Source organism: Podarcis cretensis, assembly GCF_951804945.1.
Source record: "Podarcis cretensis genome assembly, chromosome: 2".
Lineage (NCBI taxonomy): Eukaryota > Metazoa > Chordata > Lepidosauria > Squamata > Lacertidae > Podarcis > Podarcis cretensis.
The window spans coordinates 72,365,943-72,390,132 of NC_137171.1; the positions used below are offsets into that span (position 1 = coordinate 72,365,943).

General features: G+C 44.4%; 1 protein-coding gene across 2 annotated transcripts in view; it reads left to right on the plus strand.

Moving 5' to 3' along the window:
* Positions 1 to 24,190, plus strand: part of SEMA3B (semaphorin 3B) — a 71,225-nt gene that overhangs the window by 1,762 nt on the left and 45,273 nt on the right. The window contains exon 1 of one of the 2 annotated variants that reach the window (XM_079964425.1): positions 12,226 to 12,365. The exons of the other annotated variant lie outside the window; for it this stretch is intronic. The gene's annotated coding sequence lies outside the window, so the exon portion shown is untranslated. Of the gene's footprint in view, positions 1 to 12,225; positions 12,366 to 24,190 lie in introns of those variants that run through there. 2 annotated transcript variants of the gene reach the window in all.

Below are 24,190 nucleotides of genomic sequence, written 5' to 3' on the forward strand. Positions count from 1 at the left end.
GCTGTGTTTTGGGGAGACGTGGGCCATAGTAACAACTTCCAGAATGTTTTAACTTCCAGTCTGTTGCCGCAAAACAAGTCTTGTGGGCACTTTAAAGAGTAACAGATTTATTGTATCATAAGCTTATTTTTTATTATAAATATACAAAACGTCCATAAAAATATCACAAATGCACCACGTATAAACATTACCGATAAGGGTCTTGGGTTGCATAAGCTTTCACGGACTAAATAGCATGGTCACTCGTCCATGAAAGCTTATGCTACAATAAATCTGGTGCCACAAGAGTCTTTGTGGTTTTGGAATACAGGTTGTAGAATGGAGCTATTTCAGGTTTCAGAAAGAATCTGTTTTTAGCCTTGTTGGGCTGAGCACTTGAATGTGGCATTCTAAAGCATGAATACCAGTTAACTAGAATAGTGCAAAAACACCACCACAGTTTCTGCCACTCACTGATCATCCGCAGAGCACATGGCCTAATATCTAACCAACATTAAGCACTGTTGCCCCCATTGGTTTCAGTGGGAGAGATACAAATAAGCATGCACTGAATGCTTCTATTTAAATAAATGTGACTTGGAAGTTCTAAACTGTGGCTGCGCTTCAAGGTTACGTACTTCAGCCATATCTGACAGTGCTTTGGTTCTGGATGGGGCCGTGCAACCTAAAAGCATGCACCTCTTTCGACTTCTGCTCTAATCCTATGCCCACTTACCAGGGAGTAAGCCCAATTGAACTCAAAGAGACAAACTACTGAGCAGACTTGTCTAGAATTGTACTGTAATTGAGCAGGATCCACATAGGCACGGCATCTCAAGTATTTGCCTTCATCCTAGCTGAAGGACATAGAGCCACATGGGTGAAACCAGCACAAGGGAATTTTCTGTGGGAGAACTCTTAGACCCACCTCTTGAAATTCCTCCATCAAAGGATTCACATCAGTTGTCTGTGAAACTGTTTCACCTGCGTTATCTCTGCATGAGTTTTATCTGTGCCTAAATGACTCTAAGCATGATGGTTCCCACAACAAAACTTTCCAGGCGGTTTCTTTACATGCTGATGCATGTGGGATGCTTTTTCTTTCTACTCTTCTGAGAGAAGAGAGGCAAGATCTGTCTCTCCTATCTCTGTTCCTTCATCACCACACAGAGACACTAATAATCATGGGGCAGGAATGCATTGTGCAGACAGACGAGGCCAGCATACACAACTGTGGTCTGCATAACAAGATTTAGTGTACTAATATGTTTTTTGAATGGTACATAAATGAAATGACCTGTCTCTGAAGACTCAGAGAGGATCCGCAACAGGATCTGGAATACTTTGAAACCGTACATTGTTTAATTCAGGGGTTGGAGGCTAGTGAGGCTTTCCCCCCCTCCCCCAAGGAGGAACTGGCAAAGCTGGCTGAAGTGGGACATGGTTTAAAGGAAACTGCTGGGCTGGATCAGTCTGATTATCCATCTCGCCCAAATCCTGTCTCTAGGGCTTTGTACTCATGAACTGTAGCAGTTAGTGGTAAGGAAACACAACATCTGTGCTATTTGAAGTTGGGGAAGGCTGACCATGTAAATGCTCGAGCCTGCTTATTACAGTGATGTAATAACTTATCTTGTTTCACATCAGCTAACCACTAGCATGCAATAAAATCAACAGGTCACCTAGATACTTACTTGGGAGTAACCCCCATTGAACTAAAAAATCATTCTGTCTGCAAGTCTGTTTAGAAATGGAAACATACAATGGCAGCTGAACCTTTCACTATACACTATACACCTTTGTTGCCTATAGGTAAAGGGACCCCTGACCATTAGGTCCAGTCGTGACCAACTCTGGGGTTGCGGCACTCATCTCGCTTTATTGGCCGAGGGAGCCGGCGTACAGCTTCTGGGTCATGTGGCCAGCATGACTAAGCTGCTTCTGGCAAACCAGAGCAGTGCACAGAAACACCGTTTAGCTTCCCGCCGGAGCGGTACCTATTTATCTACTTGCTCTTTGATGTGCTACCGAACTGCTAGGTTGGCAGGAGCAGGGACCATGCAACGGGAGCTCACTCCGTCGCAGGGATTTGAACCACCAACCTTCTGATCTGCAAGTCCTAGGCTCTGTGGTTTCACCCACAGCACCACCCGCGTCCCTTGTTGCCTATAAGACTCTGTTAAATTGTTGCCTATGGGCAGCACCAGATTTAGTGTGGTGCTGGTAGCTCTCCCGCACAGAGGGCCAAGCTGAGAAGGTGCAAAATTGAGAAGATCCATTTGGGGGCACCAAATTTTGGACAGGGCGCCATATGACAGAAGATCAGTAAGGTCCGCTCTGCTGTGGGGGTACATGAAGTTATCTGTGTGAATGAGGATATAGGTCAAGAGAAGAAAGTGAGGAATAAACAAACATGGAGGAAATGGGAAGTTCCTATATCCTTGCCATCTTCAACATATTGTGCATATTATTATTATTATTATTATTATTATTATTATTATTATTATTTAAATGACCACGACAAACATGCACATGAGCATCGGGAAGTTTGTGATGCTGTTGTGTCATTTGGCTATGCTACATAGGTTATGCTACGTTTGGACTAATCAGCACACAGGTCTGTTATATGGGGAGAGATTCTCCAAGCTCCACTTATCTATCTTTAGTTGGTCCTGGCCTTGGCTGTGTGTTTTGCTCAGAGAAGAAGACAGGAGACTTTCACACCGGAACAGGCTACCCACAGCCTAAACAACACACAGAAGCCAAGACAGCAAGAGGGTGAAGTGCTGGGAAGTGTTTACATCTCCCTACTCCAGAGAGTATGACCTCACTAACTATTCTAAATACGGGAGATAAGGCACTGCTGCTGTTGCTCACCCTTCTCTCAGATAAAATAAGCTGGTGCATGAGGCACCAGAGCATTTCTTGAAGGTTACAGGAATACTAGACCAAAATGCTGCTTTAAATAATTGTTCATAATGGAAAAGACAAACAGGTTGGCTTTCAAGAGTTTCCCCCACCCACTTGTCCACATTTTCCTCAAGTGCTGTCAGCTTCCATGAGCTTTTCAATGCTGCCACAAGTGCCCAAATAATAATAATAAAAGCTTCCATATAAGAACATCCCTCCAGGCTGCTTGCCAAAGGCGACCAATGACAAGGCCTGCAAGGAAGGATGACCCAACAAACCACTAACATGACTGACTGCCAGCATGTGGATTTGATGACCAGCACCGCTGTGACGGAAACCCATTCCCCAGGCAGGCTGCCAAGTTGAAGAAGAGGCTCAGCTGCTTAGAAACGGGCTCATTTATTTTGTTCACAAATGTGTTCTTAAACTATGGGTTTTTATGAAGTGTATGTAAGCTGCCTTGAGAATTTCCTGCTGAAAGGTAGGATACACAACTGAAATTAAGTAAAGATAAACATCTTGCCCACTGCGTCTCTGGTGTCACATCCGCACCACATTTTAAACACATGGCTTCCCCCCAAGAATCCTGAAAACTAGCTTGCCCCTTACCAAGCTACAATTCCCAGCACCCTTAACAAACTACAGCTCCCATTACTACCAAGACTAATGAGAGCGGATAATAGTTACGTATTTTGTTCCTACAACTGTATTGTGTGGAAAGCCGTTATTACTCCTGTTTTACAAGTAGGAAATAAATACTGAAGTATAACAATGGGATGAAGGCTACTCCAGTTGGCTCTTCTTTCCTTCCCAGAGCAGATGTAAATCCTATAAGCTATCTTTATTCATCTCCTAAAAGAGATTGATCAGAAGGGAGTTTCAGTCTCAAGGACCAGTTACCACTTAAGTTTTTTGCAGAGCACTGCCAGTGGAAAACAGAGTTCATGCTGTTTATGTTTATCATGCCAGAAAGCATAAAATCAGTGTTAAGTACGATTGATTCCCAATGGAGAGGGATGCTTCCAGATGAGAGCCTCACATCACAAATGGTTCATTCAGTTCTGATTTCGCTGTATGTGCAATTGGCATATTAGCTTTCAACACATTTCTGTGTTTCAGTCTTGGATATTCATTGTTTTTCTGCTGACTGCTGTCCACATCAGTGGGAGGAGCCTGACGGAATGTGTACAGAGGTGTGTGTGGGGGGGCTGTTCCTATACCTCACTCACTCCTCTTTTGTCCTTCACTGCCTTTTTCTGGACCACGCATGTATGCATGTATGCAGATATTTCTGTACTAGTGCATGCACACATTTATTTATTTATTATAAAGGAAGTGCACAAAAGTGCAAGAGCAAATGTTACCAAATGTACCTTACTTACGTTTCCCATGCTTTCAGGGGGGCAATAGCCATATTAGTTTTTTTCTTTTTTTAAAAAAAAAATTAATACTGCAGTTTTGCACAAAGGTGATATTTTTCCCAAGGCTTGTCCCAAAATAATAAAGAGGCCTTGCACAACATCTTGGTCTTTTCAATTTAAGAAAAATTAAGTCCCACTGTACGTACTGCAGTCCTACTCCCTGAAGTAATCCCCCATGCATACTTTACCAAGGACTTCTGAGAGCAGCTCTTTCTGACCAGGTTGCTAAAGTTCAAACATGCCTCTAGCACACAGCAGTTGGTGAAAATAAGCATATTCATATATTTTGGGCTCCTGGAAACAGATGGCTAGGTGTGCTCCTAGGTGAGCCCTTGGAAGCAGGGGTGTGACATTAGAGCCAACCACCAAAATGTCACAATACGTGTGACAAACCACACACACACACACACACACATGTGCTAATGAGCTTCCATGCTAGCAGTGACTGCAAATGTATAACAAGCTTGTTTTTACTCATCAAATTTTCCATGGTAAGAGGAAATTCCAGATTAAATATATAAAAAGTAGGGACCAGCATTTGATCATTCATTACAGTGTTGTTTGGATGATGAAAAAATATTACATGCATGAGCAGCACTGATTTCACAATAAACATCCATCTGGAAGCACCTTAGATATCAGAGTCTTCTCTTTTGAAATCCCAGAATAACATTACAGTACTTTCCATCTTCCACAGCTTTATCTCAAACAGCTGAGAAAGTCACTTTTGCTGTTTACAGAGAGAAGACTAGAGTTTGTTATTTAAGAGCTGAGAAGAGCCTTCTCAGTGGTGCCCTCTCCTCAGTTTATGGAATCTCTACCAAGATTATTATTATTAGATTATTATTTACTAATCACTTTAAAAACAAAGAACAAACTCGTCTACTTATTTTTAAAAAAAGCATATAGTGATGGCCTTTTTTGTGCCAGGCAAAGACGTCAGGAGAAATTTAACATCACCCTGTTACAAATGTCTCATCGGTGCAAATATTTCTGCTTGCCCAACAGAACAATCTCCCATTTCTACCCCCTCACAATGTTTTGGGGTTTCTCCCAACTCCCCCCAAAAAGGGGAGCAGTAGAGTGGAAGTCCTAGTGCAGGCTTCTGCAGTTAGTTGAATCTGGCCCTTCTATTATTCCAAGCAGTGCCATAACTACAGGGGAGGTTGCTGGGTTTTTTGCCCCGGGCAAAGCCTCCAGAGGGTCACCACTGAGGCTCCCAGCCTCTCTCTGTGTGTATACAAATGTGGGGTGTGTGTGTCCCAAACTGGGTCTTTGAACCAGTTAAAATAAAGCCTAGTTTCACCCCTGCTTCCAGGTCTTTTAAACATTATTTTATCACTCTTTCATTCTTAATTAACATTATGTCAGACTGATATGGATCTTTTGCCTGCTTTTATTGAGGTTGTGTTGCTCTCAGCTCTACTTTTTTTACCTCTTATTAGCTGTCCATTTGACTAGGTAATTTTGAGCGTAGCTGTAGGGTTTTTAAAAATCTATGCTGTTTCTAAATTTAATTATGATATGTTCACTGTGTTTTTGTCTTTTATAATCTACTTGGAACTTTGATTGCCCAGAGGACCTATGATTAATAGGATGTAAATAATAAATACAAATACAAATGAATAATACAAATACAAATAAACAGTGACATCATCAGCTGAGCTGGCCGTATAATATGCCCTTGCGCCACCACATTATGGATGTTGGCTGACGTGAGGCCAGTGCAGAGGTTGCCTGGTGTCCTCTTGGCTCTGCTGATAACAGGCAGAAAGGTGGAGAGCACAAAGCACCAATTGCCTGAAGCTGGACAGCACTTGCTATTCTTGGCAGCACTGGCTGGAAAATTGGAAGCTTCAAAAGAATTTTGTTTTCATTTGTTTGGGAGGCAGCCAAGCATCTGGGAGGCAGCTGAGGAGGAAGAGTGTAAGTGGAGGGAAACCTGTGCAGTTTACTATTTATCTATCAGATGTGAATCTCATACTGGCTTTCTCCAGGTGTTACAATCTATCTCTTCCTATCTCTTGGCCTGGAGCTTCAAGATGTGCTTGTGCTGTCTCCTGTACCTCAAAACATCTCCCTTTCTCTCTTTTCCTTTTTTGGGACATATAGTGACCTGTACACTGCATCAATTCCCACCTGTACGAACCTGTAGATGCAGCATACCCTCCCAGCCATTCTAATTATTATTTACTTTAATTATTATTTACTTTAATTATTATTAACTTTTGAAAAGAAAGCGTCATTCTATACCCAGTATACCTGAAGGAGCGTCTCCACCCCCATCGTTCTGCCCGGACGCTGAGGTCCAGCGCCAAGGGCCTTCTGGCGGTTCCCTCATTGCGAGAAGCAAAGCTACAGGGAACCAGGCAGAGGGCCTTCTCGGTAGTGGCGCCTGCCCTGTGGAACGCCCTCCCATCAGATGTCAAAGCGATAAATAACTACCTGACATTCAGAAGACATCTTAAGGCAGCCCTGTTCAGGGAAGTTTTTAATCTGTGATATTTTAGTGTATTTTTGGTTTCTATGGAAACCGCCCAGAGTGGCTGGGGAAACCCAGCCAGATGGGCAGGGTACAAATAATAAATTATTATTATTATTAATTATTATTATTATTATTATTATTATTATTTGTTATTCTTCCCTAATTTCTACTGCCACCGCTCACTGGTGTAAAAAAAAAGCTGTACTCCCAACCCACTGCAATAATACCTACTTTACTTTATTCAGACCTGATAGCTCTTTTTTATGTCAGCTGTTCTTGTGTTGGGAATGTCACATGATTCATGTGCTGCTAGCATAGGATATAGCCATAAATAAAGGAAACCCACTCTTGCCACAATAAATCTGCCAGTGTTTATGGTATCACAAAATTCTCTGTTGGTTTTGCTGCTTGCCAGGTTTCTAATACTGAGTTTTTGTAAACTTGGCAATTCTGGCAGAGTCGTTTTGAAATCTCGCTTTAATCAGTGAAGAATTTTGTACATTAACATTTCACCCATAAACTTGGACTGCGCCTGTTTCTTTATCCTGTTCACTGTGTAGCCATTTCTAATTTGTAGCTGAATTTAAACACCATTCTGAAGCACACCTTCAAATTATACTGATTGTGTTCAAGCCTGATTAAGTTCATTGTGGCCATAATTAGGATTTGTGAAGAGTTGTGCAACAAAATAAAAATTATACATATATAAGGCTAAGATTCTATGCAGAGTTAGCTGGGAGCAAGTCCTACTCAGTTTAGACACTCTTACTTCTGAGTAAGCCTGCACACAATTAGGCTCCATATTGTGCAATTTACAGATTGTGAAAGAATGCATAATTTCTATCCAGTATTACAGAAATCCCATGAATGTGTTTATTACCAGATTTTATGAGAATAGTTTGCTCTCTGCTGTACTAGTTGACTGCTTTCTTAACATAGGCCTGTTCTGCACATAACACTAAGCTGTAGTTTGTTTAACAAACCATGAATTAACCATGAACTGTCCCACAATCAAATAAACCATAGTTTGTTTCTCTAAGGCTTTATTTGTTTTCTAGCTCCTCTTGCCTCATGCTTTTGTACATTGATAAGTGACTGGGGTGGGACAGCCAAACAAATCAGGGTTAATGAAGGTTGCCAGGTGTGCACATGTTGGCAAGCGATAGCTAAACAAAGCAAGGTTCATAAGCCAACAATACATCATGCCTTCAGACCAAAGTTCGTTGGCAATGCACATACTATAGCCACTGGGCAGGGTTTTGGACAAACAAACAAACAAGCTGTGGTTAAATTAACTACAGCCCAGAGCTATACAGACTAGACTTGAGAGTCTAACTTTTCTGCTGATGCAACTAGCCCATTTTAAAACATGCTAGTAGCTGGAGTATCTTTTGAGCAGAGGCAGTTTTAATTTCTTGAGGCAACTTTTCACTGCTTGAAAAGTTCCCAGTAAGCAATGTTTGTTTGCTTATATTCAGGACAGACAAAAGGAAGCACTTATTCACACAATGATTGTGGTTTTCACTGCCAGAAGATGTAGTGATGTCCAATAGCGTAGATGGCTTTAGAAGGGGAGTAGACAGACTCATGCTGTATATCAGTGGCCACTAGTCTTGATGATACTGTAGTAATATGCTACCTCCTGTTTCAGAGTCAGTATCCGTTACTGAGGATAGGGGTGCAGCAACAACAGCAACAAAACATTTGAGCAATCTGATCATATTTTTCTTTAAATAAAACAGATGTAAATTGAGTATCTGTAATGCAACTATGTGGATTGGTTTTCTCGTGGATTAAACATTACTCATGTCAGAATGAATTGCAGTTGAGGAAGGCACTTAAGTATGCATAGTTGCCAGGTCTTCCTTTGGCAAAATTCTTGACTGCATCAGGTCTTTAAATTCCTACCATAGGTGTGATTTCAAACGAAGCACAATTTGCAACAACTGCTTCTTCCAACGTCAGTGAGAACTATGGAGGTTATGTCAACTGAAAGCCCCTGGCTTTCTTTGTGGTAGCTCCTACCCTTTGGAATGCTCTGCAATACCCACCCTTGGTTATTATGGAGGCACCAGCCACAGGGGGCACCTGACATTTGTTAAAAGCACAACCATTTCCCCCATTAGTTCTAGTTCCAGTCCTCCTATATTTTTGATGACACCTGTGGCATTCCTTTTTAATATAAGATGACTTCAATGTCTTTCTCTATGTTGTACACAGCTTTGGGGGTTTTCTGTGGTTAGCTGTATACAAGTTTTTCTAAATAAATAGATAAAGGCTGCACTCCTATTCACATTTATTCATAAAATTCATTGGGTCATGCATAAGTTTTGGCTGCATGTGAGATAAAGCTATGTTGCAACCCATCACAAGTCTTTAGGGTAGGTCTTTAGGAAAGGCCAACTGTCATTGTTTTTATGATATGTTTACAACTGAGACTTGCAATAAAATGCTGCAATGTAATCTCATCTCCAAGCATGAACCTGCCAGCCATGCTCTCCTCCAGGAGGCCATTCCATTCTCTCCCTCCCTGCTCCATTTTCTATTTTTATTTTCCAATTGACATCCGTCAATCAACATTTTTTGGTTACTGAGCATGCTTAGTAACCAGAGAATATTTTTTGTTTTTTGTTTAAATGTGCTTCTACAAACCCCCCAGTACAAGCTGATGCCTTCCTCATTTCTCAGTGGCGCTGTTTCCCCTCCATTTCTATCAGTACTCACCACCCGAGTTCACTATTACAGGGAGTTCTCATTACACAGTTAGCAGGCTCAAGTTAGGCATTTCATCTACAAGGCAATATGACCTACAACTTTGACTATAGATACCAAATGACATGCTTGAGTCTGTGGTGTCTGCCGTAGTCATAAGACCCCTTCCGTGTCAAAATCACATGTAGAGTCATCTGGGAATTGCATATGCATCTATTTTATTAAAAACACACACCCCAAAGTCACAACTATCTGCTGCTTCCCAATGCATATGTACTGCATATGTACTGTATTTTTTGCTCTATAAGACTCACTTTTCCCCTCCTAAAAAGTAAGGGGAAATGTGTGTGCGTCTTATGGAGCGAATGCAGGCTGCGCAGCTATCCCAGAAGCCAGAACAACAAGAGGGATTGCTGCTTTCACTGCGCAGCGATCCCTCTTGCTGTTCTGGCTTCTGAGATTCAGAATATTTTTTTTCTTGTTTTCCTCCTCCAAAAACTAGGTGCGTCTTGTGGTCTGATGCGTCTTATAGAGCGAAAAATACGGTATGCATTACAGCAGATGCATGGTTTTTAATGTCCCCCCCCCATGTCTCATTGATGAGGGTGTAGTCAACAGAAACAAAAGGTGACAGTAAAGAATTATATGGTTTTGTTACCTCCTTATGCATTGGAGAGTACCTTCTCTCTCTCCCTCTCCCTCTCTCTCTCTCTCTCTCTCTCTCTCTTGCTCTCTCTTTCACTTTCATATACCACCCTACATGAAAGAGTACAGCTGGAAACACTATATAAAAGTGGGTTATACATACATCTGTATATATACAGTATATACACTCACTCACTCACTCAATATAGAGTATATGTAGAGATCCTACAGAAATATAGACACACACACTGCCCAATAATTCATTAATAAACAAACCAGCATACACTCTATAGCCCTCTTGATTCCCAGCAGCTGTTTTTAAAGTGCAATACATTAAAGTCAAGTTGCATTCTGGTAGCTGAGCAAAGGAAAGCCACAGGCCCTTGGGGGGAATCGCCAGCCAGTAACCTGTTCTACAAGATGCTGGGAGTGGGGGAAGTGAGCAACCCCGCTGTCCGAGAAAGAGTGGGAGGCAGAGAGAATGCCTTACAGTAAGAGCTGCCTGCACTAGCAGCCATGAACTTTCCCAGAACCCCATGCTAAAGACTGCGCCTCTGTTAGCAGACTGCAAGGTCATAAAGGGCCTTGCAGCCTGTTCCACCCGCCTTGCTCTTGCAAAGGAGGCCCAAGAATGGACAATAGAAATAGCAAATACTGGGGTCATGGAGCTGTAGCAAAAGGAGGCCCTTCTGGGAGCAATATTGCTTGGGTGTGTGCACCTCCTCCAGCCCCCTGCTGCCAGCAGTGGAGCATAGGGACAGGTGTGAGACAGGAGCTTAGGATCACAAGTATGGGGAGGGGGTTGGTATAAAAACAGCCTGACCAAAAAACAAACCCAAACCCTGAGGGGTAAGATCCCAACCAGAGAAGCTGGAAGAGCTGAACACTCCCCAGGTGCCCTGTGTGTCCCATCCAGCCCCCTTCCCCCATGGTGCCTCCGCAAGCTTCATTTGGGTGGTCTATGGCATGCCTGTATTAAATATTCATACTGATTTAACATTTGTGTTTTTATTGCTTCTTTTATTTCTTATAATACATGTTTTATTGCAGTACGGTTTGAATTCTAAATACAGTGGTACCTCGTGTTACATACACTTCTGGTTACATAGGCTTTAGGTTACAGATTCCGCTAACCCAGAAATATTACCTCAGGTTAAGAACTTTGCTTCAGGATGAGGGCAGAAATTGTGCTCCGGCGGTGCGGCGGCAGCAGGAGGCCCCATTAGCTAAAGTGGTGCTTCAGGTTAAGAACAGTTTCAGGTTAAGAATGAATTAAGTACTTAACCCGAGGTACCCCTGTACCTCTTCTTCTTCTTTTTTTTTTTTTTGCAAGCCCTTGAAGAAGGAAGCTTGGGCATAGCATGAGGGGGTCAGAGCATCCAGGGTCGCAACTCACTTCAACTCAAGAGTAGACCCATTGACATTAATGAACCTTGGTTAGTCCTGTCCGTTAACATCAATGGGTCCACTCTGGCGTAGGCCTAGCATAGGCTACAACCCGGACTCATGGAAGGACTGGCTAACTTCACTTGGAGAGCAGTGAAGTTACTGCCAGTATCATGGCCGGCTCTATCCATCCAAAAGAGTGAGTGTCCTTCCGGTTTTCCGGGGCCCGCTCCCGTGGAAAGGGGCGACGGGCAAGGCCACGCGGTTGTGGAGAGCGAAGCGGGTGGGCGCGGGCACGTGGCCGAGGCCGGCGGCTGTCCCTTCCCTGCCCCGGGCGGCCCGCTTCTCCCGATCGCGACTGCTTGCTGCTTATTCGGCTTCTGCTGGGCGTGGGCCCCGCGCTCCGCTCCTGCCTTTCTCCTCTGCTGGCTCCCGGCATTGATCGACGCCCCACCCAGGGAGTCTTCAACTCTTGACGCCTGCGGGAGCCACTTCGGATCCGCCGCTCGAGCCAGCTCCACCCCTTTGGGTTGACTCGCCGGCGCTGCGGGTTGGAGAGAGTCAGAGCGGGGAGGAGAAGCCGGGCAGCCCCTCGCTCCTCAGCCAGCCACGGGAGAGGGAGACACCAGCCGCAGGGAACGGACACCCCGTGGGGGACTGCGAGGATCTGGCCCCCAGAATTTAGCCGGATCTTACCCTCCATCGGTACTGGCGGCGAGACTCCGGAGAGGCGCTTCCCCCTCCCCAGCACCCGGCTCGGAGCGCCCCCCTTCGGCGGCAGCGGCGGCGGCAAGGAAAGCGAGGGTCGTCCCGAGCTGGAGAAGCAGGTGAGTTTCGCTGCGTTTTCCCTTCCGCGCCGTCTGTGGTTGGAGATGTGTCGCTAGACTAGAGCGCCCTTGCAACTTTGCAGGCGGGTTCGGGCTGATCCGGGCCAAGCTTGAGCGAGGACTTTCCTGTATTGTGACATTAGATTGCGCTTCGCGGAAGATCTTCTCTGCAGCCCCCTAGTCCTCATGGAGGAGAAGCGGAGGCGAGAAAGGCAGTTGTTCCCACAAGTTGCTTGCCAGGAAATGTTTAGTTTACAGGAATCGTACACACACACAGTGTGGACACAGTCTTTTGACCCTCTTTCTGCCCTTGGCAGGCATCGCTAGGTCACAGCAGAATCACTCCATACTCTGATGAACTCTTTAATGATCATCTCATTTAATGATGGCACAGGCAAAGGGGTGGTGATAAGGGGTGCCCCTGTTTGGTTTTGGTGAGCTAGTGTATGCAGAAGACTCTGATTCCTTAGAAGACTCTAAGGAATACAGTGGTACCTCGGGTTAAGTACTTAATTCGTTCCGGAGGTCCGTTTTTAACCTGAAACTGTTCTTAACCTGAAGCACCACTTTAGCTTATGGGGCCTCCCACTGCTGCCGCTCCACCGGTGTACGATTTCTGTTCTCATCCTGAAGCAAAGTTCTTAACCTGAGGTACTATTTCTGGGTTAGTGGAGTCTGTAACCTGAAGCATATGTAACCTGAAGCGTATGTAACCCGAGGTACCACTGTATATGAGACCCGGAAGAGAGTTCAGCTCTTGTAAAGTGATTATGAATCTACACAGTTGTGAACTGGAAGAAAGGTTAAGGTCATTCACTGTCCTCGCCTTTACACCCAGACAAAACATTCCCCACATGTAAGGTTTGAAGGAGCTGGCATTAAAACCAGGGCTCTTGAATTTTGTAGCCCTGAAAGGGGCACAGTAGAAGGCACAACTAGAAAGCCATACTCTCCCTGCAAATTAATGCATTACTTCTGAAAGAGCAGTAGGGATTTTTTGGGGTATCCACTGTGGCCGAGAGAAAGAGGACCAGGTCTCCTCCTGCTGGTGACTCACCACCAGCCATTGGCTATCATCACATGGAAGAAAAGATGGAAAAGGCAAAGTTGAACACCCTATTCTCGTGCAATCAGTCTCTGACTGCAGCTCTAAATGTGCACTAAGTTCTTAGAAGCCTTTTTTTAGGAGAATGACTGTATATTTCTGGAGTCAGCACTTCTCTCTGCAAAGCCACTGGAGCCAGCCTCAGTGGAAGGAGGCCAGACCCCTGCGGGAGAAGACGGGCATATTATTTTGGGAAGGGGGTTTGGAGGGATATAGAATTTGCTTCCTTCCTCTCCTTGTGTTAGCATTATATTTAATTTTCTGTATCATTATAAACTCGGAAGGCCTGGCATTAGAAACTGATGTGGCATTGCTGGGTCAAAATCAATTACAGTTGTTGTTATAGTAGCTTTCCTGGGTTATAACTTTCATATGTGATTGGTGCATAGAGCTATTGGGAAAAGACAGATGTGTTGAGTCTGAGAGGTGTTTGAGTTGGGACCCACCCTATTCCTGCAAGTTGATTTAACTTTTTAAAATACTGAATTTTAAATTACTGTAACCCACTCTGGGACCTCCTGGTGAAGGGCTAGTAATAAATGTAATAATAAATATGTAAATAAATAAACAAACCATCTAGTGCAACATTCTTCTGAACCAGATCATCTTCATAGAAACTTAGAATTGTAGAAGTGGAAGGGACACCAAGGATCATCTTGTTCAACACCCTGCAATTCAGGAATTTCATCAAATAGGAAATTCAGAAGCAGAACATCCTCATGAGATGGCTTCTCCAAGCCTTTGCAATTGGTTCCATTGTCAAAACTGCTCCCAATGGTGCTCCTCTGGGGGCTGCTAGTGGGGGCGCAACACACACACCTTCTTTTACCTGCTTTTTGTGCAAGTCTAGTCTATCAGAAAACATGTATCTCATTTTTTTAATGGCTGCATGCGCAGGTAAACAAATACCTGCATTCATGTACACAGTGGACTTCAGGTTTCTAGAAATTAGGGAATGTGAGGAAGTACTAATTGAAGGGATAGCAGCACACAGTGCAAATATATCCCACCAAGCACTGTGTATCTGAAGAAGTGTGCATGCACACGAAAGCTCATACCAAGAACTAACTTAGTTGGTCTTTAAGGTGCTACTGGAAGGATTTTTTTTAATTTTTTTTTTTACTATGGCAGACCAACACGGCTACCTATCTGTAACCACCAAGCACTGCCCACTAGTGTGGATGGGGAACATTGATTCAATTGAAAATGTGTGGGCAGATGTGCACAAGTGTGCACATGAAAGAATCAGATCTGTCTGGCCTATATGCACATTAGCACTCTGGTGCATACACAGCCTGAGAGCTCTTAAGTATTTGAAGAGTGCTACCATGAACACACACACACACTGTCACCCCTCAGTCTTTTCTTCTTGATGCTAAATGTACCTGGTTCCTTCAACTTTTCCTTCTAGGACTTATTTTTTCATACCACTGACTCTCTTCACTGCCCTCCTTTGAACCCATTCCAGTTTGCCTATATTCTTCTTAGAAATGGACACAGTACTCCAGGTGAGGTCTTATTCTTGAAGGTGAGGTCCTACTAGTGCACAATGTAGCAGAAACATTACATCTTGTGACTTGGATGCTATAGCTCTGTTAATGCAGTCATCTTAGTCTCTATTTGCTGCTGCAAACATGTTCAGCTCATGGAATCAGCTACAGTTCTGAGATCTTTTTCATATATGCTACTGCTGAGCCAAGGATCTCCCATCCAGTACCTCTGGAATTGGGTTTAGGGTTCCTGTCGTTTCTGCCCAAATGCAGAACATCTCATTTGTCTCTGTTGATCTTTGCTTTGTTAGTTTTGGTTTCCTGTGTGTTTGGATTTTTTATTTTATTTTTTGTGCATTTTAAATTTATACCCTTATGAATTAAACAGCTAAAGGATCTACTCATGTTTAATTTCAGCTAGTATAAAAAGGCTAAACATGGGTTTAGGCTGCCTGCATCAGGATTTCTTCATGCACTAGCAAACTCCAGTTCAGTCTCCTTATGCCTAATATGGGCAAGTTCATGGGGTCCACAGGGTGCTCCTTTATAACGCAGAGCATTGCATAACAGAAGCTGAGTCGGTGCTGCATAGTTTGTTCTGCTCCCAAGATTTGCTGGAGGGACCTCCTTTTTATCTGTGGAGAGGATGGAGGCGGGAGCATTGCCTTACCAGCTGACTTGTGTTCTCCTTGTCACCCAGTCCATGTACAGTAATAAACTTTTAGAGGCTTCAAGCAGTTTCTCTGGCTTTGCTTCCTTCCCTGGCAGTATCATAGCATCGAGTCTTTTAAAACACCAGTGTGTAGATTTCAAACTGAGTTGCAGAGAAAATAAATCTCTCTTCCCATTAGTGATGGTGATTTGAAAAGAAGCATCACTGATAGAAATGTAAGCCATGGCACTATAGGGCTGCTTCGCATGGCATGTTAAACAAAACCTTGGTTTAGCAGGACTATGCAAGCTTGTGGGATTTGGGGGAGGAACTCATAGGTGCTTTGCTGCTCCCTGTGTTGAGCAGAACTAAAACTTGACAGCTTACAGGTGGGAAACTTGCAGCCGCCTAGAGGATCTAGCTGGCCCATGAGGCCATTTTCCCCAAACCATGTCCATCAGATTATGTCACTGGGTGATGTCAGCTGATTGGTGGGGGCATGGCTCAATTCTGCTGGATGCTGCAGACCACTGCAGCCAGCAGAATTGAACCCTTCACTCACCAGCTGCTGGACACTGCGTTTTGAGAGTGCTCCCTGAGAGGACTGCATTGGCGAAGCAGACTCTTGTTCCATCCATGCTGCTCAGCTTTGTCAGGTGGGTGTCATGATGTCATATGATTGACAGTTGGCCAGCAGGGGTGATGGGAATTAGAGATCAGACCCACCAGGCCAAAAACATCCTGGCTTAGCCATGAGGACCAGGAAAATGCAAAACTGCAGCAAGCTGCTCTTCAGGAGCCCATAGGGTCTTGCTAAGCCAAGGTTTGGCTCACAGTGTCATGTGAACCAGGCCAATGCAGTGGTGGACCTCAGGGTTTCAAATTTCAATGTTGCCTTGTGTGGTGCCAAAATTTGGCACCCTCGACCTCTTGCTTTCCATTCTACATCATGGTTGTAGTGACCCCTGCTGACCCTCCCAAGGCTCCGTGCCCAGAGTGGCCGAACTAGTCGTGCTCCCCTAAATTTGCCTTTGACCATAACTTTGGAGGGGTCGTTCTGTTATTAGCATAAGATCTGCCAATTAGGACATGTTGAATTTGTCAAAATGTTACTTGGAATGATACCAAAGTTCCATCTTTCTACAGACCTCAGGAATGTCACAGAAAGGTCCAAGAAAGGGCAAATCACAGCAGTCTGAAGGCCGGAGTTGCTTATGCATGCAACTGTGTCTTATTTTTGGTATAGAAGAGACGTGGCTGTAGTAGATATTTTGGCCTTCAGGGTTCAGAAAGCAAAAATATGTCAGCCTACCCTATTCCAAGAACATCTTCCGGTCAAAGTCTTGTAAATATGAAGAAAACATAATATTCCTAGAATGTTGCATTGTGTCTGTCTGTGTGAAATAGTCACAATTAGCAGTCACAATTGCCTTCTCTAGACCAGGGATGGAGAATCTGTGGCACTAGTTCAGCAACATCTGGTTTAGAGAAGTAAATTCCAGCAACACCTGGAGAGTCCAAGGTTCCCCATCCTTCTTTCAGAGGCAGTGATAAACAGGGACATAGACTGTGTCCAAATTTTTTGCCATCATGATAAATATGATGCCTCTAGAGGGCAGTGATGGATATCAGAAACATGACTAAACAACTGCCAATACGGGACATGGCTGTTATGGATACGCACAGCTAAGCCAGCAAAAGAGATGGCCACCCTTGTTCTAGCTGCAGTAAAAGAAGAAGAGAGGAGCATGTGTAGGAAGGCAATATTTGTATGACAGGCCTGGACTTCACTGAATTTCACATCAAATGCAACTGTCCCAACATCTTCCATTCTTGTTTAGGGAGTGCTGAACAAGGTAAGGAGAGATTTGTACACTGCCAACAATTGGCAACTTAGAAGCATTTTTTGTCAACTGAGTGTATATGAATTTTGATGAATAAAGTAACAAAGATAGCCAAGAAACAAAGAAAGCTACATACAGGCTACTGGAGAAGAAGGGTGCAAATTGGATCCATTGTCAGGGACTGGCAGGGCTCTGGTGAGTGTGTGGCAGAGGCAAGGAGGCTGGAGGCTGACCCAGCAAAGGGCGCCAGCAATATATGGGGTTTTGTGCCACCCACAAGGCAGGAGCCAGGGCTGGAGGAATGGGAAGAGTCTGAGTAGTCAAGAGATGGAGGATGAGGCACAGGACATGTTGGAAGCAGAGGCTGTTCAGGTGACAGGCAAGAAGTAAAGTTACAGGAAACTAGGCAGAGGACCATCTCAGTAGTGGCAGTCACCCTGTGGAACGCCCTCCCATACGATGTCAAGGAGTTAATGACTATGTGACTTTTAGAAGACCTTTGAAGGCAGCCCTATATAGGGAAGTTTTTAATGTTTGATGTTTTACTATGATTTTATAGTTTGTTGGAAGCCTAGTCACATAGGCGGGGTATTACTACTAATAATAATGAGTGGAATGACACTGACTGTTAAAGCTAACACCAACGTTTCTCAGGGGTCTTTTCCTTCCTCCTTACTTTCTTTCACCAGCAAATGAATTCAGTTCAAGCAGGGAAGTAAATATTATTAGTTATTTTCTCCTTCTGTAAAACCGATTTGTTATTGTCAGAGCCATGCTAAAATCATCAATATTCTGTGTCAAGGGAACCCACATTCTCTCCACTAAGAAAAAGCAAATTCTGCAATCTGTAAAAATTAGGCAGATTTTTGCCTATTTTATAAAAGGGTGTGAAATGATGTCGTGTATGACCTAGTTCATGTTCTTGCATTGGGGGTGGACTTGATGACGCTCAGGATCCCTTCCAACTCTACAATTCTATGATTCCATATGTCCTTACCCTATACTACCAATCATTAGGCACTATACAAGCTTATTCAAAAGCAAACCCCACTTCGGTCATGGGAGCTCTGTTCAGTATGCTCTGGATTGCAGCCTTAGCCACAGATCTGGCTCATGATGGTTCCCCACATACTGTATTTCAAGTTTTTATCTGCAGCTCTGCAGAGCTGCTGCAAAGTAGCCAAGAGAAATGGGCTGTGAAGTTCCTGGTTCATTAGCAACTTACAACCAACTTGCTAACTTGCTTATTCTGTTAATGAAAAGATGTGGAATTGGGCACCTAAGAAGAACTTGCACCAAATGGTGTATGTATATTGAGCTCTGCAATACGTTTGATCTGAGCTGTGATTCATTGTGCCAAATTTCCAAATCAAACAGAGGAGTCTTGCAGTTTGGTCTCTACTGGGTCAATGTTTTTGAGCACGTAAACATGTTTTGCCTGCTCTCATACTGTAAGGCAGAGGTGGGTTGACTTGTATGGTTTACGCTGTTGTTTGTTTAATTAGAATTGCCATGGTCCTCCAGTATGTCTAAAGTTTACAAAGCAATATGGTGTCATCAGGTGCTCTCAACTGCTGCAAAGGAGTCACTAATTGTAACACCAAACCCCATCTCCCTTGTTCCCTGCTGCCGCCACTAGCATCCTTTGCATACCTGCTTATGCATGTAAGTCCACCTAGCTTTTTTTGCAAGAATCCCAGTAGCCACTGAAAAATGCCCAGTGATCCTGCCATTATTTGCCCCAGTTATAAGAAGCATTCTAACTGGTCTTCCAGACTGATAATAGGAGTCTATTGCTTTGGACTCTTCCCTGGAATAATTACGCATGCCTTCCCATTTCAAGGGCAGCTGCCTTTTGCGGCCCAGTGAATATGGGGATTCTCACTACAAAGCAAAAAGAGGTGCCCCCTTGCCCAGCGGCATAGAGTGGGGTGCCCCCCTTCTTGCTCTGCTTCTGTTTTGCTGCAGTGCAGTGACTTTAATATGTTCTAATTAGGCATCTGCTGGGAGGGAAGACTGGCTCCTCCAGCAATCACTGCAACAAAGCCCTTCCCTGCTGGGGCGCTGAGAATGCTCTGTTTGGAAAAGTTTTGGCTTTGGCTCGGACTGCAAGGAATTCTTGCTCACAGGAAAGACATGGTTCACTTCCAGGCCCCACAAATCCAGTCTGGGCAATCCTACCTGAGTGTGCAAGTCTTTGGAGAGCCCACTGCATATTCTCCAAGACAATCTCCCCAACAAAGTTTCAGCAGGAGCTGCAGCCAGATCCTATTTTAATGCAACCCCCCACCCCAAGTAAACCATAGTAGAACAAACAACTTTGTGAGGGGATGGAGCTTTCTTTTTTTCTTTTCTTTTTCACTTTCTCCTATGCAGCTTAACCAACTCCCTGGAAAGGGAGCTCTGTGCTCTCACCTTATGTCTAAGCCATGTTCACTAGCTGACCCACCAACCATGGAGCAGTCACCAGAAAATCGCCCTCCCTGCCTTACAGCTGGGCTCAAATGACATCTCCATAATTGCTTTAGGAAACTGGCATCACTTAATTGCCAGAGATGCAGGGGAATAATTGCAGAAGACAAATGGGCTTAGAGGTGGCCATGTCTTGATGAAAAGAACAGGCTGGGGAAGATTCATTCAGGGAAAATGTTAAAAAAGGACTGAAGTAAATAGAAAGACATGGGAAAAAGCGGGGAAGGGGCAGAATTCACTCTCTTTGCTGGGAGCTTGGCTGGCAGCCTTGCTTTTCACACAGGGAGGAAAGCACTGTAGTTTTGCTTTTGGCTTTTACACAGTGGATTCCATTAACCTTGGAGACATCTATGCAATTCCAATGATTGGGCTTGGCCTAAGAAGAGAGCTGAGCTGGACCTTGTCTATAGATTGTGCCCAAATGTTGTGCTGATGAGTCATATGCGCAAGTCAAAGACCTAACAGCAACAACACATTTGCAACCTTTCAATCAATAAGGGCCTAGCAAAGATATAGCCCAAGGATGGGAAATCTGTGACCCCCCCAGGTGTTATTGGACTACAACTCCCATCATGTTTCTGACCAGTGGCCATGCTGGCTGGGGCCAATGGAAGCTGGAATACAACAACATCTGGAAGACCACTGGCTTCCCACCCCTGATGTAGCCATTGCTTTCAGAGCAGTAATTCAGATACCAGCTACCAAGACTCTAGACAAGCAGCTTCCCTTTGCTTTGATCAACTAGGAAACCCTGATCATCTACAGGGGGGCTCAGAGCAAGGCAGGGGGAAGATAGGGCACTCTCTATAGGTGTCCTATTAACACTTATAGGTCAGTAGCAGAGCACATGCCTTGCACATAGTAGGCTCAGTGATGTCAAATCGTCAACCATCACAAAGCATCACAAGGATCCCTGTCAAGACTCTGAGAGACTGGTTTCCAGACACGTCAGTAATCAAGAGTTTGTGGTATATGTCTGGCTCCTAATTTGTACTGTTGACTTGGGACAACAGCAACTCTCCAGGGATTCAGGCAGCCTCTTCTAGCCCTTCCTGGAGACACCAGGGGTTCAACCTGGGATCTTCTGCATGTAAAGAGGATGCACTACCACTGAGCATTGGTCTTTCCACCCCACCCCCAGTTTCCTTAACTGTTCCCCCCTTCAGCTGACACACCACCATCTTTATGAGATGGAAGCTTACTTGTTCTGGTCACTTTGGTGATTGGGGGTTTAAATTTCAGTTACCTTTTAATGTAAGGTAAGTCCTCCAAGTATATAGAAAGTACTGTCTTAGCTTGGGGTTACCTTATTTCTCTCCTAATCTGGTGGGCACTCAATCACCAAAGTTTGCTCTTAGACAGAATTATGGCATTACTGGACTAGACTGACCATTGGTCTGACCAGGGGTGGTATAAGATCTCACCCAAAAAAATTCATGTGCGTTCTTGACAATTTGCACTCATGAGGGCATCAGGGCAGTTATACACGATCAAACTTTCGACACTGTTTGCATGTGCAATAGGTTTGGGACAGATGTGCTGCTTCATTTCCAATCAGTGTATGTCCTATAACTTCCTGGTGAAATCCTGTAACTTTCTAGACCACAAATGTTATTGGGTTGCTGTTGTTTTGTCCCACTCCTGTTGCACTGTAGAGCAAGAGTGCCCTTCCAAAAAACCAAAAAATATAGTAACTTGGGGGAAGCATTGCAGAACAACAAATAATGTGAAATGATGTGCAGATGGTTCAGCACAACCGCTAAAGCAATTTTACTGCATCCATGTCATGTTGCAGAATATACCCACAAAAGACAAACACCAGTCTAGAGGGATGCTAGGTCTTAGGGATTAGTTTATTCTTGAAGGTGAAGACTGCAGGTGGCTCTCAGGAGTCAAGGGAGAACAGCCTTTTCTTGCTTCTTTAACAGCCAGCTGTTCCACCCAAAGTGCTGCCACTGACCTTTGTATGGCTCTGTCAAAGCAGTGTGTGAAAGAGGCCAGGATATTAATTTCATTTACTGGCTTCCTATTGTTTGCTTTTCTCTTTGTCACTGTACGCTTCCCACCCAACCCTCCTCCCTACATTTGGCATTCTTTTCCTTGCTCTCTTGCACTCTTCTCTTCTTTTCTCCTTTTAAAGGCCTCTTAATTTGTTTCTCTGCTTGCCTTCCTGCCTTAAATGTTTCTTTGCTTTATTTGTACACATAGACGCACACAGGCGGAAAATTCCATTAACTTGTAACAGTCATTTTCTGCTTTTCAAAGGAGCAGTGCTTCTTTATGCATAATGCATCATCTGTGCACATTTATGCCATTCTGGGCCCCAGCCTGACCCCTAGACTCCTCCCATGAAGCCCCAACACCAACCATAGCCCAAGGGAAGCCAAAGAAGTGCCACTGGTCCCAGCACTGGTCAGAAAGATCTTAGCATTCAGGTGGAAACCTGACCAGGCCTGTCTCCAGAGGCTGCCCTGGAAGAAACCTTGAGGTGGGTCTCCAACAACCGCAGCAGAAGAGCCCCCTTCTGAGTCAGCAGGAGAGGCTGAAGTGCCTCCCAGAAATCCCAGGCGCCTACCCAGAAAAGGAGAATGTGTGCCTGAGAGCCCCAAATATTGGAGCTACTTGTGAGTAATGGTCTACCGTACTTGACAGTAATCCCTTCTCTTCCTGGAGAGCAGGGTTAAGCACTTGCAGTTGGTCGTGGGTGGGGTCTAGGAGGCCGGACTCTGTAAGCCAGGCATCCCCAAACTTGGCTGTTTAGGGACTACAGTTCCCATGATCCCTGACCACTGGTACTGTAAGCTAGAGATGATGGGAGTTGTAGTCCCAAAACAGCAGGAGGGCCAGGTTTGAGGGTGCCTGGTGTAAGCCCTTAGGTGACTGGCATGTCTTTTGGTTGTCAGGTTCATGAGGAGCACCTTGCTTGTTTCTGCTTGAGGGCCCTTGTGTGAAACAGTCGGGGGGCCGTATGCCAGTGGCCGGTGATGTTCGAAGCAAAAGTGGGCAGTGAAATGGATATGACTCTTACCTACTGTAAGGCTACATTCTAGCTATGCCAAATTCTCTGGTTTCTCCATGCAGGTATAGACTATATGTCTTCTTACCTCCATTCAGGTGGGCAAGAGGCATTATCACAGCCCTGGGGCATCTTCCAACCACATGAAAGCTCTTGCATAGGGCTCAGAGCAGGACCCATAGGAAGGGGCTGACCTAGGGAGGGGCATGGCTTGGGGAGAGAATTCCAAGGCCTGTGTGACCACATTTTGCTCCTGGGCCTGAGGTTCCCCATCACTGATGTTACCTGTTCCACCCTACCATTGAATGACCTCCTGTGCTGCTAACCTCTGGATTTCTTCTTGAAGACCCTGTTTGCTGGATTGCATTTGCCTCCGGACTGCTTCAATATGCTTTGAGTCCAGCTACACCTGGGCTCTCCTTATTGAATTCCCTTTGATCCTGACCTGTCCGGTTGTGTTTCTCACATTAGTCTGCTGTTGACCTGTTTGTGGTTTACACCAGCCGATGCCCCAAAACTGCGTCCTGACCTGGTTGGAGCAGGACACCTTGTCATCTCTGTTGTCTGGCATTTTCTCCCAGTCAAGACGAGGATTGTCAAGCTTCAGGAAAGGCTGTCTAATTACCTGTGTTAGGTGTAGTTTATTTTAAACCACTACGATAATATTCTATTTTGTGGGATTCCTTTCTCCTGGCGGCTCACCAGAATCCTAGACTGACCAATTGTTAAATTTTTGGAAGCAGTGTCAGAACTTGCTGCTTCAGGAAGTATTTTGTGGCTTGCTTTAAGTGGGCGTCGGGTAAATGTATGGGTTTAAAGCAAACCTTTAGTTCTATGTGTTGAGTAGCACAGGAAGCTGGCAGCAGGGGCGGCAACAGCATTTCTTTGTTTACACTATTTAAATGCTAACCAATAACGTAAGTTCTCTAGGCAGCTTCCCATAACAATTACAGCAAGTAAGTATTAAACAAGATTATAAATGCATGAAAAAGAAAACATCGGGAAATCAAATCAGTGCAACAAAGCTTAGAGCATACTAAAATGTCACAAATCTTTTAGATGCCAAGAATATCCCAAACATTCTATTTTGTCATGTATGATCTAGTTGAGATTTCTGCACTGCTGGGGGTTGGACTAGATGACCCTTGGGGTCCCTTCCAACTCTACAATTCTGTGATCTCAAAACCCCTCAAAGGTTTTAAGATTGGAAAACCTAGGAAATATTGTTAAAGTCTTTGCCTGGTAC